This window comes from Aedes albopictus, chromosome 2 (genome assembly GCF_035046485.1).
Source record: "Aedes albopictus strain Foshan chromosome 2, AalbF5, whole genome shotgun sequence".
In the NCBI taxonomy this organism is placed as follows: Eukaryota; Metazoa; Arthropoda; class Insecta; order Diptera; family Culicidae; genus Aedes; species Aedes albopictus.
The window spans coordinates 49,506,445-49,515,040 of NC_085137.1; positions in this window are offsets into that span (position 1 = coordinate 49,506,445).

Below are 8,596 nucleotides of genomic sequence, written 5' to 3' on the forward strand. Positions count from 1 at the left end.
TTGGCATCGGGTCAAATTCTGATATACTCTTGCCTACGAGACGAACACGCTTTTCGTCACCGTGAAGTTGGTTTCCTGCTCAGCGCTCACTCCCACGCTGCGCTCACGAAGTGGAAACATATTCATGAAAACATCATTGTGGCCAGATCAGAAAACGGGTTCGAAACCGTGTTGCCGAAATGCATGACAAAGAGAACTTGTACATCCAACTGACTGCTGTCGTGGATAAGATTCCAAAAGGTAATATCGAGATCGTCATGAGCAACTTCAACGCGAAGGTTGGATCCAAAAAATCGGAGTATGAGCGTCATGGGGCGCCATGGTCTCGGAGAAATGAGCGAGAACAGAGAGCTGTTTACAGAATTTTGTGGCAACAATGACATGGTGATTTGGGGATCGCTCTTTCCCTATCGACCAGTGCACACAGTAACATGGGGTATGGAGCCTTCTTAACGTGTAGAACAAACGTAGCGCCGACATTGCGTCTGACCTTCATCTCCTTATTGGCGAGGTTCGGCTGCGCATTGCAAGGATCCATCGGGCACCAGTTCAACACATGCCGATTGAAAGACGGGGGTGGGAAGGTCCTTCGTCGAGAACCTGGAGAATAGTGCTGCAGATACTTCAGAAGATGGAAGCGTAGAAAATCAAATGAGTCACGCACCCAGAGAAAGCAATGAATCGCATATGATACGCCAAAGCCGCGAAAGAGCGAGTGAAAACATGAGGAGCCAGAGCCGTAGCCAGTCAGCGCTATTAGGCTCTTGAGAAGGAAGTGGAATACTTATGTTGACGGAACCAAAGAGCATGAGTGGACTCCCTAGCCAACGAAGGCGAGATATTCGAAAATACTGGTGACATTCGTTTCCTATATGTGTAGTACACATTGTGTACCTACATAAAGTCACCTCAGCCAGCGACACTAAAGTGAATGCTGGCACGGCAAAGGCTGAGTTCAGATCCCATTGCGATAGTTTAGCCTATGCCCAGCAACTCCTAACCCTACTTCCGTGTGGTACCGCAACTTCAGAGGGAACTTTAGTCGTAGGCTGACGGGGGAAGGGATGGCTTGGTTCTACACATCTGAGGATTTATTTTCCAGAAGGACTGGCCCACGACGGTGTCTGATCCCTATGTTAAGGACAAACGTCTTGAAATCCCGTTTCAACGGTTCATCAGTATGTCGCTCGCTGTGATCTGTAGTGTGCAGTGCAAGTTTTCCCAAAAATTACAAGAAAAATTTACATGTTTTTTGTTTAATGGCATTACAAGGAGCTCCAACTCTCAAACTGGATTCAAAAACCGCATAACGAGAGACGATTGACTGCTTATCCCTTGAAAAAGGCTCAATACACGGGACCGAAACATCGGGCTATGCCAAACTAGCCGTTTCAATGCTGTCTCCAGTTAGTCCTAGTGGGTAAGGCTTTAGATCGCCAATCCGGAGACGGCGGGTTCGATTCCCGTCCGGTCGGGAAAATTTTCTCGATTCCCTGGGCATAGTGTATCATTGTACTTGCCTCACAATATACAAATTCATGCAATGGCAGGCAAAGAAAGCCCTTCAATTAATAACTGTGGAAGTGCTCAAAGAACACTAAATTGAAGCGAGGCAGGCCAAGTCCCAGTGGGGACGTAGAGCCATAAAGAAGAAGAAGAAGAAGAAGAAGAAGAAGAAGAATAAGAAGAAGAAGAAGAAGAAGAAGAATGCTGTTAGATAGAGAAAGTCACAACAGTTCAACATAAAATATATTGACACATTCTACGGGCCCCGTATCATCAATACCAAATTTTCAAAGTTGAGTTATGGCATATTTGACATTTTATCACATTCTACATTACTTTTGCCATCCAAAAATGTATTCGACATGATATTAGTATGACAATAAATATAAATTGAACGACGATTAAGATTAACATTAAAATCGTGATTTTAAGTCATTTGGGCACACTTTTCACTCAAACTGTCGTATTTTAAACACCAATACACTGATTTTTCAAAACTCTTCCATCATTGGTAGATAAATGTATGTAGATTTTTTAGCATAAAAAGATTTTTAATCGGAAAACTTTACAACTCTGAAATATGGCTGATCATAGTATGGGTTTTTATTGCGTTGTAACGTCACGAAAAATCAACATTTTTAAATTTTATTCAAATACGGAAAACGTTACGAATATAAAATTTTGTATGCTCTTTGTACTCGAAAAGATCTTTCAAATGAGACTAAAAGAAAGAAAATCGGTTCACGGAAGCCTGAGTTTCACCTGGTTGAAGTTTGCGTTGTAACGTCACGGAAAAAAAGTTCTGTGGAAAATACCAAATCTTTCTGGCTTAGACGGCTTCTGAATTGGACAAACGTAGTTCTATACTTGGTTCTATATTCAAAACAGTTTCGTTCTCGTTGTGTATGAGCTCTTTTTCAAGATATCGTTTATAAATTGCGTACCATTGCCCGTTCATGAACTACTTAGACTTTTGAAGGACGTGGGAGATGGTGTTTGGCCAAAATCTACGATGTAATTGTACTGTGATATTGTAAAATTTTTAATCGTGATCAAATACCACTCAAACCGAAAATTTCTGTGATATGAGTAGCCAACAGACAAACACTGACGAAATTGCAAAGTTATTAAGTTGGTCAAATACTTACAGTTGATGGATAGTTGGATTTAAAGTTCACCAACAGGCGGCGCTAAAGCACTTACAAATTTTAAATTTCATCTCAGAATCCCTATTACATAGAAATACGATTTCTTCGGCAAAGTTGTTTGGTAAGTAATGGACTTGCAGTTGATTTACCAATAGATGCGAGATATTGCCACGAGACGTTAGTTTCCATTTTGCAAAAGCAGTAAAGGGATTAGATTTTCTTGAAAAGTATTTTACTTTTTTCACTTTGGACACATTGTATTCAAATCAAATAGTAATCAAAGATCAATATATAATTCTTAACTTTCAAAATTTAATTTGCTTTGATTTACTTATTCCTAAGATATAAGAGTTAATAGAACAACAGTCAAAAACATGATTCTGCTTAAAGCGCCCCATATTTGTGTAGAGCTAACCAATCAAGTCCAAATTTGTAGAAATTACAGATAACAAGATGAGGAACTATCAGTCAAAATTTGAAAATTTTTGATATATTTTATAAAACAGTTACGGCTTGTTGAATGTGTTTTGGGTAATTAATAAAATTGGCATTCTTTTGAAAATTTGCAACTACCACCACTGTGTGGCAGAAATTAATACCATACGGCTATTAAACTGAAAGTCCTTGATCTACCAAACAACTTTAATGAAGCAACCATCTTTTTAATTAATCACGATCCTGAGATAAGTAAAACTTAAAATGAGTATGCCCTCTAGCGCCTCCTAGTGGAAGGATTTGAAATCATACGGCCCATCGATTGAAAGTTCTTGACCAGCCAAACAATTTTGTCGAGGACACCAACTGTCTAAATAGTTAGGATCTTGAAATATATGGAATGGATATTACGTCAGTGTTACATCTATTTTCGATATAACAAGAATCACCGACATACAGGCGTAACACCTACGAAATTGTTTATCTTGTCAAGAATTTTCAGTTTAAAAGCCGTTTGGTTCAAGTTTCTAACTGACTAGTGGTAGTTGAAATTTTGAAAAATGATGCACATTATATTTATTCAAAAAATATTCAACATGTTGTAACTTTTTATAAAGTGCCCAAAAATTTTGTCAAAAAATAGTTTCTCAATTAGTCAAAATTTGTTGAATTTTTTTTGAGAAATTCTAATTATTTGTAAACTATTGTAAACTTTTAATTAGCGTCGCCCAGTGTATCAGAATTCCACATCCAATAGTAAATCAGCTGTAAGTTTTTGACTTATCAAACAACTTTGCCAAAGACACTAACTCTATGTAATTATGACTCATATAGGATGGTTTTTTTTTTGTCAGAATTAGGTCTATTTGTCTCTGGAATCACAGAAATTGATGCCCCTAAGTGGAATGCAGATCCTCAGGTATGTCTTTGGTTCAATAACTACTCGCACATCTTGAAGCGTTTTTAATTGAATCAATGACATTGCATAAATTATTGAAAAAATGTTTAACTCGACGGCATGATTAGTTTTATGCTGCAAAATCTAAATATCTGGCGGGGCAAAGTAATGAATATCAACGGTTTAGTCTTTGGGACAAAATGAGATGAATATGGGTGGTACTAGGCCGAAGATGGGTACCATTAACCTTCATGAAGAAGTTTTCATACTGCTGAAAGCAATAACTTGGCCCTCCGAGCCATTTATCACAAAACGGATTTTCAATAGAATAAAGTTGCTCTTGGAGCAGTGAAAATAATGCAATAATATATTCAAAAATTCGGGTAATTTTGGCTGATTATTCTGATTCTAAAATGATGCGCATTTTCGTGACGTCGCATGTGTTTAAAACTGAACGGGCGTTGTAACGTCACGAAATGTAAAAATCCAAGAACGAATCCGAAATGTATATGTTTTATTTCACTGCATTGAAGAACAAATCAATAAATTTGTGGGAGAAATTTTCAGTTTGAAATAAAAATCCGAGCTAATTTTTCAAGATGTTGGTTGGGTCGAATTCTAGCGCGTTGTAACGTCACGCTACAGATACGCATTTTAAACAAGTTTTTCTAATGTAAACTTTATGTTAAACAGCTCAAACATATTGGAAATTTTACAAGGAATCTGAATATGACAAAATATTTTGAGGTTTACAGACGTTTTTATGAATTATAGTGAAAAATCTGACTACGAATGCGTAGAAACGTTGTAACGTCACGGTAGAAAGTGTCTTACCTCGACGGCGTGATGAGTTATATGCTGCAAATTTTAAATATGTGGCGGTGTAAAATAATGGATCTCAGCGCGCTAGTCTTCGGAACAAAACTAGAAGAATATGGAATAGAATCAACTAAAGCGATGATGGGTGCCGGTGTTATTAACCTTCAAGAAAGAGTATTCATACTATTGATAGCAATAACTTGGCCCTCCGAGCCATTTATCACAAAACGGATTTTCAATAGAATAAAGTTTCCCTTGAAGCAGTGAAGATAATGCAATAATATATTCACAAATTCGGGCAAATTTGGCTGATTATTCTGATTTTAACATGATGTGCATTTTCGTGACGTTACAACGCGAGCAGAACCCTGTTTGAAACTGAACGGGCGTTGTAACGTCACGAAATGTAAAAGTCGATTACCCAAAAACAAATCCGAAATATAAATGTTTTATTCCATTGAATTGAAGAACAAACCAATAAATTGCAATGGTGCAAAAAAAATTCAGAATATCATAAATATCCGAGCAGATTTTTTAAGATGTTGGTAGCGCGTTAGAGAGGGTCGGATTCTAGCGCGTTGTAACGTCACGCTACAAATACGCATTTTGAACACGTTTTTCTAATGAAAACTAAATGTTCAATAGGTCAAATATATCAGAAATTTTACAAGGAATCCGAATATGAAAAAATATTTTAAGGTTTACGCTTGTTTTCATGAGTTATAGTGGAAAATCTGACTACGAATACGTCAAAACGTTGTAACGTCACGGTAGAATGTGTCATTACTACTCATTAGTGTCATCTTCTCTCGTGTAGATTGTTATCTAAACATTCGCCTAGCCCACAACGCCAGAAGCACTGATGGTGACTGTCCAAGCCACGACGTCAAGATCATCATATGAGGCCTACCTGACCTGAGGCCGTCTACAAAAACATGACCATGCGTAGCACTTTTTTCCAACACAGCAACTCCCTAGGCCACTCCTATCGTTACACCAGAAGATCACCACAGCAGATGGATTCACATATTGATCACGTTCTGATTGACAGATGGTACTTCTCTGAGATTATCTTTGAACGTTGATGATCTCAGAGAAGTACCTTTTGTCAATCCGAGCCTGTTTTTTTTTTTTGAATGAGTGTAATAAGTTTTATACCTTGTAATCCCGGTCTGTTATGCTTATCCTTTGACAGATATGAGTATTTCGACTACCACTCGTAATCTTCCTCAGTACACGGTGTCAAAATTTCGATTATTATCGAACATTCATGTACCTCGGATTTTTCTTCGAAAATGAATAGTATTTCGGCTATATATTCATAATCGGAAAACTAGAAAATATTTCATCGGCGAAAATTTTTCCATACATTTTGTATGGGACGTTTTTTGGGCTAAAATAGTAATTATTGATTTTTAGTATGGAAAATATGCAAAAACTCATCTAACTCAAATTTTTCCCAATAGAATATTTTCAAATTTTGCATTTATACATGATAGCCGAAATTCTAACATTCTATGAAGAAAAATCCGAGGTACATGAAAGTTTGATAATAATCGAAATTTTGACACCGTGCAGTACCAGTTATCCACGAGTGGATAACAGTTATCAGCGAGTGGATAACTGACACTGAGGAAGATTACAAGTGGAAGTCGAAATACACGTATCTGTCAAAGGATAAGCATACAGGGAGGAATTGAAAACTGATTACACTCATTTGAAGAGGGAATTCTGCTTAGAGGGTTGAGAAGTCGGTACAAAATCAGAACGTGATGAATATGTGATTCCGTCCTATCGTGGCGCTGATATCGACTCTAACCACTGCCTGGTGATGGTCAAACTACACCCAAAGCTTTCCGTCATCAACAATGAACGCTACCGGCGTCCGCTATGGTACAACCTAAAGCGACTGAAGCAACCGAATGTCATCTCGACATACGCCCCGAATCTCAAGACAGCATTGCCAAACGAGGGCAAGCTCGATGTGGCCCCTCTAGAGGACTACTGAAGGACAGTGCCAGCAGCCATCCACAACGCAGCGAAGAGCACCATCGGGTACGTGGAAAGAAGTCGACGAAACGAGTGGACCGACAAGGAGTACAGAGTGATTTTAGATGGGAAGAACGCAGCACGGGCGGTAATGCTGCAGCAAGAAACCCGACAGAACGGGGAACGCTATAAACAGAAGCGGAAACAGCAGACCCGCCTCTTTCAGAGAAAAGCGCCGCCTGGAAGAAGCGGAGTGCGAGGAAATGGAACTGCTGAGTCGTTCCCATGAAACACGAAAGAACTACCGGAGGAGTGGAGGGATTCACGAGAAAGGCGACTATTTGAAATGTGAGAACTTCAGAGCGATGGTCATTTTGAATGCTCTCTACAAAGTAATCGTAGATCATCTTTTGTCGTTTGTTACCTGAAATGTATGAGTTCAGGCTCAAGAGTAAGGGATCGATTTTCACTTTATTCAGCCAATTTATCTGTTTTGCGGATCACATGGATGTTATCGCTAGAACATTTGGAACGGTACAACCGCCAGAAACGTAAAAAAGCAAAAGTCAGACTGTTGGTGAACGCGTTAAAAACGAAGCACATGCTATCAGACGGGATCGCGAACGACAGGGCAAGTCTAGGCAACATTGTTACGATTGACGAGGGCAGCTTCGAGATGGTTGAAAAATTCATCTACCCGGAAAAGATTCACTCTCGCTAAATGTGCCATACAAAAAACGCTGACCAGACCGGTGGATCTCTTCGGATACAAGACCTGGAATATGTTCGAGAAGAACATGCAAGCTCTTGAAGTGTTCGAGAATCGGGAGCTTACGACCATCTTTGGCGGTGTGTGATGGCGAAGAATGATCCTCGAGCTCGCTACACTCTACAGCAAATCTAGCACCCGGAAGGTCGCAAAAACTGTAAGGATACGATGTTGTGATAATGCTGGACAACAACCCTGCAAAACTGGTGCACAAGAGATCCAGATGGTACAAGAATACCTGAAGAGGTACGCGAAATATGGGAGGACTAGGTGCATAACGATCACGTAAATGTGGGACGCGGCCGAGAGTGGAGGAATTTTTTATTAAACTTTACTTTGTATTATAATTGTAACGTAACAGTAAAAAATATTACTCCTATCTGCATGGAGAATAAGTAAAACTACTTAAATATAATTACAAGACGTTCACCTCACATGATCAGACTTTGTGTCTTAATGAAGTTCATTATTTTTAAGTACACTTTGAGCAAATGTGTAAAATACTTGTAAGTCCGCGATACCCACTATAGTCAGCTTTTGAAACGCTATTTTTAATAACCTCACCTTCGTTATTTGTTCACACCCATGATTGAATAGGTAGGTATACGGTCTGTCATCATCCATCCTAATGGTTGCCATGAAATATCCACGACCATAAATGAGAAAAACATGCCAAAGGAAATGATAGCGCGATGATGATTGTGTGTACCGGTGCAATTATTTTCACTTCGGTATTCATTGCTTTCATCGTTTCATTTTCTGTCGTTTTTTTTTTGCCTTTCAGCAGGGAAGTATTTCAAGCTATACTAGTACACACACAGGATAACGATGCGTTGGAGGACGCGGGTGACAAGCTCATTTTCGCGCGTATCATGTACAGTTACCCCACACCGATGAATCACCTTAAATTTTGTACACTATTTATGAATCACCATCATAGGCGCCAACTTGTGACGTAGTTGGGGGGGGCGAAGCTCTCCAAAATTGGGCAATATTAAACTTTTTTCAGCTCAATGCACTAATTTTCACGTG